Raw genomic sequence first — 9,582 nt, forward strand, 5'->3', positions numbered from 1 at the left:
CTGCTAATTACTTACCGTTTTTTCTGCTTTTTGAAAAAAAACAAGTAGAATTTTAAAGAGCTATAAAAATGTTACAATCTGTTAGAATAGTATGTTGTGAATAGAAGACCCTGGTAAGACTGAAGGAATGAGTTGCAAAAGTGGACATAAAATACTTATTTTGATGTATATATACTCCCAAATTCAATTCCATTGTTGATTTTTAGTCTTTAATGTTTTGGAGGAGTAGGAGGAGATGCAGCCTTGATCATTTTGTGTATGCCTGTCCTCTTATAATACTTGTGTGTGTAATTCTTGTGTCAGGCTCTTCTGAGTGTGACAGAATCCCAAGTTGCTACATGAAAGCAAATTCTGTATTTTGAGCCTCATCACGTGTAAATTCCTTAAATATAGCTTGTTGACTAATTCCTGTTTTAGCATTGTTGATTGACTCTGAAGCATTTTAGTGGACAGCAGTAGAAGGAGCAGTTTCATACTGGCAAACTCAGTTCCTAGACTTTAAAGAACTAGCAGAGCAGAGAAGATTGTCAGCTAGCTGAACACGTAGATTTTCCCTTAATTTTCTAAAGTAGCATGCATTACACCTTACAGTCCTCATAAAACAGAGAACTGTGCATAGAGGAAAAAAACACCAGACAATGAAAAAGCACTTTGTACATGTAATTTTTCATAATAGCACACAATTTTAAGCTACATGTGAATAACCAAGGCAGCAAACGTTCTCCTCAACTGCTTGCTGCCAATATAGAAGCAGTTCAGATTTCAGAAGGAATGCTGTGATAACTCTACAACACAAAGGCGGGCCAAGTTAAGCACTTAAATATTTCTGGGCAATTTAATGTGTGGCATTTGATCTTGATTTTCAAAACTGATAAAGTCTTGGAGTTCCCACTAACCCCACGTGACATAGTGACAGATTAGCAGTTCCACAACTCCAGATCACGGTATTGCCATTTTACAGCTTAAATGCAAAAGGACTTAGAACCACTGCCATTTGGGAAATTGTTGTTTTTACGTGCAAACTATCAAGCAGCCCTTAGCCCATCTGCTTGGGAGTCCCATATTTTATAAACAGTCATATTTCAACTCAGTTGGTGTTTCAGAGAACTTACACTCATTGATTTACTGTACTTAAAAGGCAATGTTTGAGAAATTGAGTTCTTATGTATTTTTATCCGTTGCTGTCAATGTTGTGTGAATGCTTCTGCAGCTGGCATTATTTATACAGTTATGTAAACTATGGCTAGACTTCGTAGCTCAAGCAAGTTCTGAAGCAGGCAACAGAATGAGCTCAAAAAGAAAAGGAAAAAGAAAATCCCAACACCCAGCAACCTCCTCCTTCTTACTCCTGCAGATCACTGTCTTTTTCTGAACACCACACATCATTTTTATACTGATCTTCTGATGCAACCTGGGATTTCCACAGAAACCAGTTCAACACCATCATTTTCTACAGAGGGCAACTTATATCGGTGCAGCTTTTGGGACAGACCTGGCCATCTCTGCACTGCAATTGTACATCAAACACCCTGCTACTCATCCCTGCAGATCCTTCATGTGGAAGGGAAAACAGAGCTCTGGTTCTTTTCTGCAGGAAAGGGTTTTGTTTTTTTTCGGTTTTTTGGTTTAGTTTTGTTTTTTCCCTGAAAAGAAGCCTCGTTTTAGGAAAGTTAAACCTGTAATGCCCTCACGAGTAACCCTAAAATCTCTTCTACATCAAATACATCTCAATTTTTCTGTTTTCCCTGTGTTCTTCGCCAGTTCTGAGTGCTTAAACACACACTCATAGAAATTTTGAAACTATTTTTGCAATCAAGTGGCTACAGTGTGAGAGATGACAGCTGAGCTTAAAGAACATTTGCACTGCACTGCAAGCATCACAATAATGGCTGGTACTTTTTTTCTGTCCCAGATCCTAGTAGCTTGCTAATATTTGACAATCCTCTGCTTCCTTTATAAATGATATTGCTCATAATTTCAAAGAAAGCTTGAAAACTTAGCCCAAATATAGCCCAACGCCTGAAAGGTAAAAAGCAAGCAAAATATCTCAATAACTTTGCTGAAAGCACTGTGTCTTCTCTTTTTTTGTTTGTTAGTGTTGCTAGGCTAGGGACCATATTACTGGCCTAAGCTTCAGTATTAGCTAGGATGCCCTGCAGAAAATTTGTGTTTGATAGCAAGGTATCACTTACAATTTACACCATTGACTTAACAGGTTCTGAAGAACAACAGCAGCGAAAATTTGAAAAATAAAATCATAGCAGATAAAAGCACATATCAATATAAACACTGTTCATTTATATTTTAACTTCTCCTGAACTGGGTCTCAAAGTAAACAGGAGTTAGACCAATTTGTCTCTGCTGTTTTCCATCTACTCTCCTGAACAGGTTCATGTTCTCAGAGTAAATCATCATGGAGATATTCCACAAGTACACCCTGCACTGTGAAGTCACCCTAGTCCATCGTATCAGTTATCTGAAATTGTAATAATTAATTTGATCCTTTAAGAATACATTGTTCAATGTTCCTGTTGTGATAATAGCACAATTAGTGGAATTAGCCTAACGCTTTCGTTATAATTCTCCATGTTCAGTCATTTCCTGACACTGATAAACTCATTGTGTGAACTGAAATTTCCCTTTCTGGTGTTCACTGCAGATTGAAACGTCTTAACAAAAGCTTCAACAAAAACCCCACTTTTCCAGCATGTAATCTCTCAATGGAGAATGGAAATGAAAAAGAGGCATCTGAAATTTTCACCAGGTGTTCCATTCCCTGAATAACAGCTGTTGTGTGCCCTGCCAAAACTGAGGGTCTAGTGGAAAAATAAATGAATGTTTTCTTTAAAACTTTTCAAAAGATTCCCAAAGGGACAAAACAGACTGCTTTAATTTTCTTTTTAATTCTGCTACTTACTAATTTCTGGACATATGACTTTGTGATCTTAAAATATTTCTGGTAGACATTTTTTACATGGCTATGAAACAAAACATAAACAATTTTTGTGTCAATAATAAGAGGAAAATGAAAAATTGCTTTTTTCTAAAGTGTGTTTTGAAAGGGGAAGCTAATACTCTAACATAAGCTCATGCTAAAAGTGTCAGAACAGTGTAAATTGAAAAATTTCTTGTGTGCTACACAACTGTAGTCCATTCAAAACCCATCTTTTTATTTTCACACATGTTTTTAAAAACTCAAACAAATAGAGGAACATACCAAGTTAATACTAACATACAGATATAACAAAAAATGGCTTTGCAGAAAGAGTAAACCTGTTAAAAATAATTTCATAACAAAACAGCCAAAAAGTGATATCAGTAATTCTAAAGATTTCAATGTAAGCAGCAGGCATCATTCTTGCATGGAATATTACAAATTATTTTAGGAACACGAAATTATGTTTATTGTAAAACACTGGCTAACTTTCAGGATTATTTGAAACCAAAATTGCAAGGAAGGAAAGGAAAAAGGAAAACTGGTCCTTAGGAACTTGAGTACATTGACCTCAGGGTGTATTGTACTTTACTGGGACCCAAAGGAATTTCATGGTGGCTATGTAGTCACCCTTTCTGACACATGACTCTTTCAAAATTATTATGGTTCATGCACTTTTTCTGAGCAGATATGCAATTCTTTTCCCAGCTCAGCCAATAGTACTGGAAATATCTACTGGAAACATTTTCATAAAATAAACTGCACAGACCTGTTGTAGAATTCCTCTTGGAAGTATATGCATTGTATATGGGAGAGAACATATTGCACTTAAAATCCTGGACTAAAGTGCATGTTCTTTTTCTGGAGGGTGTGAATATAAATGGGAAGGGGATCTGGATAAATACAGGTGTGTTGGGAGGGAATACAGTGATGGAAGGAGAAATGAAAAACTGCACCATCTGTAGAATACCCTCTCTATTAAATACTTTGCTCCTTTGAATTCTACAAAGGTTATTTTAATGACTGTTGAAACCCAAGATGTGCATCCCTGTTGTAGCTCTGGGGCAAATATTCAAAGTTATTTTTGTTTCTGCATGGTGGTGACTCCAAATGCAGGGCAGTAGTGGAAAACACCCAGCTGGACTGTACCCACTGGTGAGAAACAGTCCCACAGCACTTACATCTTCAAGTTCTTAGCAATAGTGGCATTGAAATTTGAAATTATTTCAAATTATAAAAACCCTTTACTTGGGCTAAAAGGCTTTATGCACGCCAGAAGTAATTTGCAGGATTTTACCGTTAGTTTAATTCTTTCTTGATCAGATTACTAATCACAACACTTTACTCCTGTTTTGCTAAAATAAAAACCTGAATCCTGAATCAGACACTACTATTCTTCTAAAGGTGGATATTTCTAACTAAGTAGAACTTGCAAAGATTCTCCTAGAGGATATTTTCATGATAAAACTACGGAAGGGTTTTATCCCTCCTGCAAAGAAAATTAAACAGCAAACCATGCTAATGTGTCTCTGCACAGGCAACTTATTCCAGCAGGGTTTGCTGTAAAACCTGTACAAGTAGAATGGTAACAGGTACCAAAAAACACACTTCTGCCACAGCCCTTCCTGAGTCTGACTGAGAAACCAGCTTTACACTGTTGCGCTGGACAGTCACCCAGCCACCCTGCTCACACGTGTGAGACTTGAAACTATCTTGTGAGCAGCTTTTAGTGAATGTAGATTTTGATAATTCTGAACTTTTAACCCTTCAGCAAAGCTGTTTACAGTCCAGAAAGAGACCCCAGCTGCAGGAGTCCAGCTAGGGCAGAACTCGGCCACAGAGGCTGATAATGTAACTTTGAGACTTTTACAAAGCCTTCCTATGTGGTCAGTGGCCATGCAAGCCAAGAGACCACACACACACAAACAGAGGCTCTCATAATTGCCTAACATTTTCACCACCTGTTCTCAAGCCATGTTATCAGATGTGAAGGAACCAGTAAAAAACAGTTTATAAGCTATAAATGGGAGAAGCTATGTCAGAAAGCTGATAAACATTGCAGTGCAAGTTATTTGTGTAGCAGACTGTAATTTGAACGACACTAAACTGCTTTAAAGTGTTGGTTTCGAGTTACAGGATGTCACAGTTGCTGTTTTGGGGTGGGAAATGTGTGTGTTGGGGTGATCAAGGAGGTGATACTTCTTGTTTAACAGATCATGTCAAAGATAAGGCTATCTTTTCCTTGCCTTTCTGCTTCATCTTTACCCCTGTCTGCTGCCTAAGTGTGAAAGATTGGTTTGGTTTAGAAAAAACCCAGAAGAGTGCCTACCATGTTCAGTCATTTCTTAGCCTTCAGAGCTGTTGACTTAGTATGGAAATGCTGGTATCTCTGTCTCCAGAAAAGTTAATAAAATTAATCTTAAAAACAAAAAAGTTACCTTAAGCACAGTACTAGTTTAAATAGACTAAAAGTGAGTGGAAAATATATTTTTTATATATGACCCAGGTGAATATGAAAAGGAAAGTATACCCAGATCTAATTACAGCTATAAATTTCCTGCATTATTCTTTAGTCATTTGCTTTTAAAATTATTTTAGTAGTAGCTCCTCTGACACTGCTGACTTGTATGAAAATTATCTTCTAGAACTATGTATTGGTTATGATATGTGATATAAATGAAGTATTTGTTAGGAATATGTTGAATATATTGTGAATATCACCCTTATTTTGCTCGATTTCAGCCCCTCCAAAATCATATCTCTCTACATGTGATAAAAATACTCTCACATGGAAATCTTGTGAAAGCCATAATTTTTAATTGCACAACTCTGTGGACATCCAGTGATGAAGTGTCAAGATTAGCAGTGAAAGTATTCCTTACTGCTCTGTGTTATCAGCTATGATAATTTGTTTTTCAGTCACCAGACAGATCATGAGTACTAGTGTCAATATTTACCAAAGAGTCACTGGTGGAGCACTGCACAGTGCTTGAACAGTGCATTTATTTGTGATTAGTGCTTGGAAATTTAAGTAAGAAATAAATTCTCAAGTTTTACTCTCGTATCATGATCCAGATGGTACAAAGAAGTGTTATGCTACAGAAATCTATTATATATCCTGGTTTGACAATTTTGGGCAGTTTTGGTCCTGCTCTCTTAAAAAACTATTGCAGAAAAAAGACAAACTCCCCCCAAAAATAGAGAAGGATAACAAGAATGAAGAGGGGTATAAAAAGAATGGTCAGGTAGGAAAAGATGAGTAAAAATGATTCTTCAGATTGGAAAGTGAGGAATGAGGCAGGATGGAGGAGGGGGAAAAGAATCACAGATGTTGATGATGATATTACTACAGTGAAGGTGTGTGAAGAAGAACCTAAGACATTGAAATTATCCTACACAAACTTCAAACTAACACAAGCAGCACTGATTTCCTCTATGTCTCCAGGTTCTGGAATCTGAGGCTTGAGATGTGAATGTCTCAAACTCTGGCTGCTGAAGGCTGGGCAGTGCATGGTAGGAATCACACTGTCCTCACCATAAATATACATATATATATATATACACACATATATATATATATACAAGACTGTCTATGGGATTAGGTAGACTTGGGTCTGCAAGCTACATTGTTTTGCAAGAGTGCTAATATTGCTTTTCAATGTGGAAAGTTCCTGTTTTGTGCTAATTAGCTGAGGAAAGAAAGTTAGAGACTTTGTTCCTGCAGACATTATAGGAGGTTCTAATTCTCCCAGCTAAAGCTCTTGCACTATGGTAACCTTTCTAATTTCAGCAGCACTATCTGTTCAGATGAGAGTTTTCCTGGAAAAGAGGTAGTTTTTTCCATTAGCAAAACCCATTTTTAAAACACTGAAAAATAAAACAATGTTTTTGGCAAGATAGGCTCATTTACAGGCTAGAAATGACATGTGAAAATTACTGCAAACTGTTGCTTTTATTTCAAATATTTCATATGTTTCTGCCAGAAAGCATCATGGTGCACCAGACAATGTAAATTTCAGAAAAAAAACCCTAAACCTGGATGCAAGTATGTGTTCTTGCATGTGCAGCTGCAGAAAAAAATTGATAACAAACTGAACTTTTATAGTTGTCAATTGGAAACAGATAGATGCAGATCATCAGCTCAAATCCAGGCTAGGACAGCAGCCACTGAAGATCATTATGTCGTGGGAACAATTGTGCAGTCTGTCAAAGAGGGGTTAAGGACCACAGAAAACTTTTAACTACCCAGAACTATGTGGGCATTATTGTGGAGGAGGAATACTATGACCCAATTTCTCTTTCAGTCCTTTCTAGGATCCAGCTCAGCAAAGTGAGAGCTGGGTGGAAAGACCAGCTCTGCCATTACCTGCAGTGCATCACTTAGAACATCGACCCTTGCTGTTGACAATCATTTAGAAAAGTTTGTTTGCTTCCATCATGAGGCCAAAAAAAATCAGTATGTTTATCACATGTACACTGAGCACACACCTCTCACCTCTTCCAGGATTTTCATTTTGAGTAATTTTTCTTTTTTAAATGTGTATGAACTGAGCAGTGACACACCTATTTACACAGACAATATGGGATTCATGTTTTTTTGTAGGACTCATTTTTTACCTATAGCAAAGGGCAGAGAGAGAGAAAATAAGTCTAGCCTCTGATAGGCAGAAGATGGCTGTGAAGTGATTGTGAGCAGTTTTGGAGGTCCAGGTTGTTCAACTTATTGTTTCTTTAGCTTGAACAAAAGTAGTTTCCTATCCGCTTATTGCAACCAGCTGCCTAAACTACAGCCTTCCCTGTTGTTTGTGCTTTTCTTCAGCAGATGATGTTCAGACCTGCAGATTTTCCCTGAATTCAACCATTTCCCCAGTTAGGTACAGCATTACCTACTCTCTGCTTTCGTAGGCTCTTTCAAACCCCTGATCACCTTCTAACCATCAGAAGGCTGCACAACCTCTGGAGGCAGGAAACATCACTAAGCCCCAGCTGGTCAGGGGCATGGGACCTGGGCAGAGAACCCTGGCTTGAAGACCACCTTGCCATGTGGTCTTTGATTAATTCTGTAGCATCAGCAACAACAAATCATTGCAACTAAATGGCAGCATCTTGAAATTTCTCATTTCAGCAAAATCTCTACGGTAAAATTTTTGTTTACAGTGATGTGGATTTGATCTAAATTGACGAATTGATAAAGTGGTAATATAGTGCAAGAACTGATCCTCAAAAGTTGTGATATTGAACTGAGGTATGGAAACAAGATCAAAATCCTAGTGTTATAATACCCCTGCTTATCATTTGCAACAACCCCATCTTGACTAATCAGTAGCTCTTCCTTCCCCTCTTGGAAGACAGGAAACTCAGGCTGATGTCTCTGTGCCAAGTGCTCTGACACCTGATTTCTAGTGAGCCTGTGGGCTGCCAAATTCAGAAAGGGCTCTCTGCTTCATGCACAGAAACTCAGCGGGGCCAGAGCCGTGTGCAGCCTCTCAAGAATCAGAGAACCACAAAATATTCTGAGCTGGAAGGGACCCAGAAGGATCATCGAGCCTAGCCCCTCAGTCAGTGGCCCATACAGGGATCAAACCCACAGCCTTAGCATTATTGGCACCATGCTCTGACCAACCAAGCTAAGGAATGCTCTGGGAAATAAAAAGATGCATTTTGTTCATAAATTCCTTAGTTTTCTCTAAGTGCTGACTCTGGAGCGGGCAGTCCCAGTTCAAAACTAAAGAAGACACACAGAACTTGTGCCCATTCGATCCACAGCTACTGATTTCAAGACTCTGTGTGAGAAGAGGAATACAGGCTGCTATTTTCTTGTGTCTCATATTTCAGGCAAACCTGGTAAAGCATTTGATCACAAGAGATGAAAGGAAAATACAATTTTACGAACAAAAATTACTGGGCTCCCCCATAAGCCATTGAAATGCTGTGGGACTTCCCCTTTTGCAGTTGGTTTTACTTGTCTCACACACAGCTGACATGGCAGTAGGCTGTTCTACTTTACTTCATTTATCTAGTTACAGCACACACACACACACACACAGAGATGAAGACATGCCCAGTTTGAGGTCTGTGGGGCAGAGCTGATGATGACGCACAATTACATCTACGTGGAAAAACTGAAATCATGGCTGGGCTTCGCGAACAAAGATTTGGGAAGGGCTCTACCCACGTTTGTTACAAACACACTGGTGGCTAAAAAGGCCAATACGAGACAGACACGTCCTGTTGCAAAAGGCACAGCAGAAAGACTCCTTAGGTGGTAAATTCTGCAAGACACGATTCTTTCTGCGTTGTCTTTTCTCCTCAAGGGTGACCCTGCTGCGTTCTTAAAGGCATCAGCAGCGTTACAGATGGCGTGTCTGCAGAGCTCCCGATTGGAGGCCAGAGTAGACCAGTTATGGTGATCAATATGGCCAAGGCTGAGATGTTGTTTCAGGCAGTCCTTGTATCTCCTCTTTGGGGCTCCTCTCTTGCGGCAGCCGGTGACAAGTTCACCATAGAGCAGGATCTTAGGGAGGGGGTGGTTGGTCCTTCATCCTGGAGACGTGCCCTGCCCAGCCCAGCTGTGTTCTCATCAGCATGGCCTCAATGCTTGTGACTGCTGCTTGTTCTAGAACAGATGGATTGGTCACATCATCTGA

The sequence above is a fragment of the Lepidothrix coronata genome, unplaced genomic scaffold (genome assembly GCF_001604755.1).
Source record: "Lepidothrix coronata isolate B3197 unplaced genomic scaffold, Lepidothrix_coronata-1.0 Scaffold89, whole genome shotgun sequence".
Classification (NCBI taxonomy): domain Eukaryota; kingdom Metazoa; phylum Chordata; class Aves; order Passeriformes; family Pipridae; genus Lepidothrix; species Lepidothrix coronata.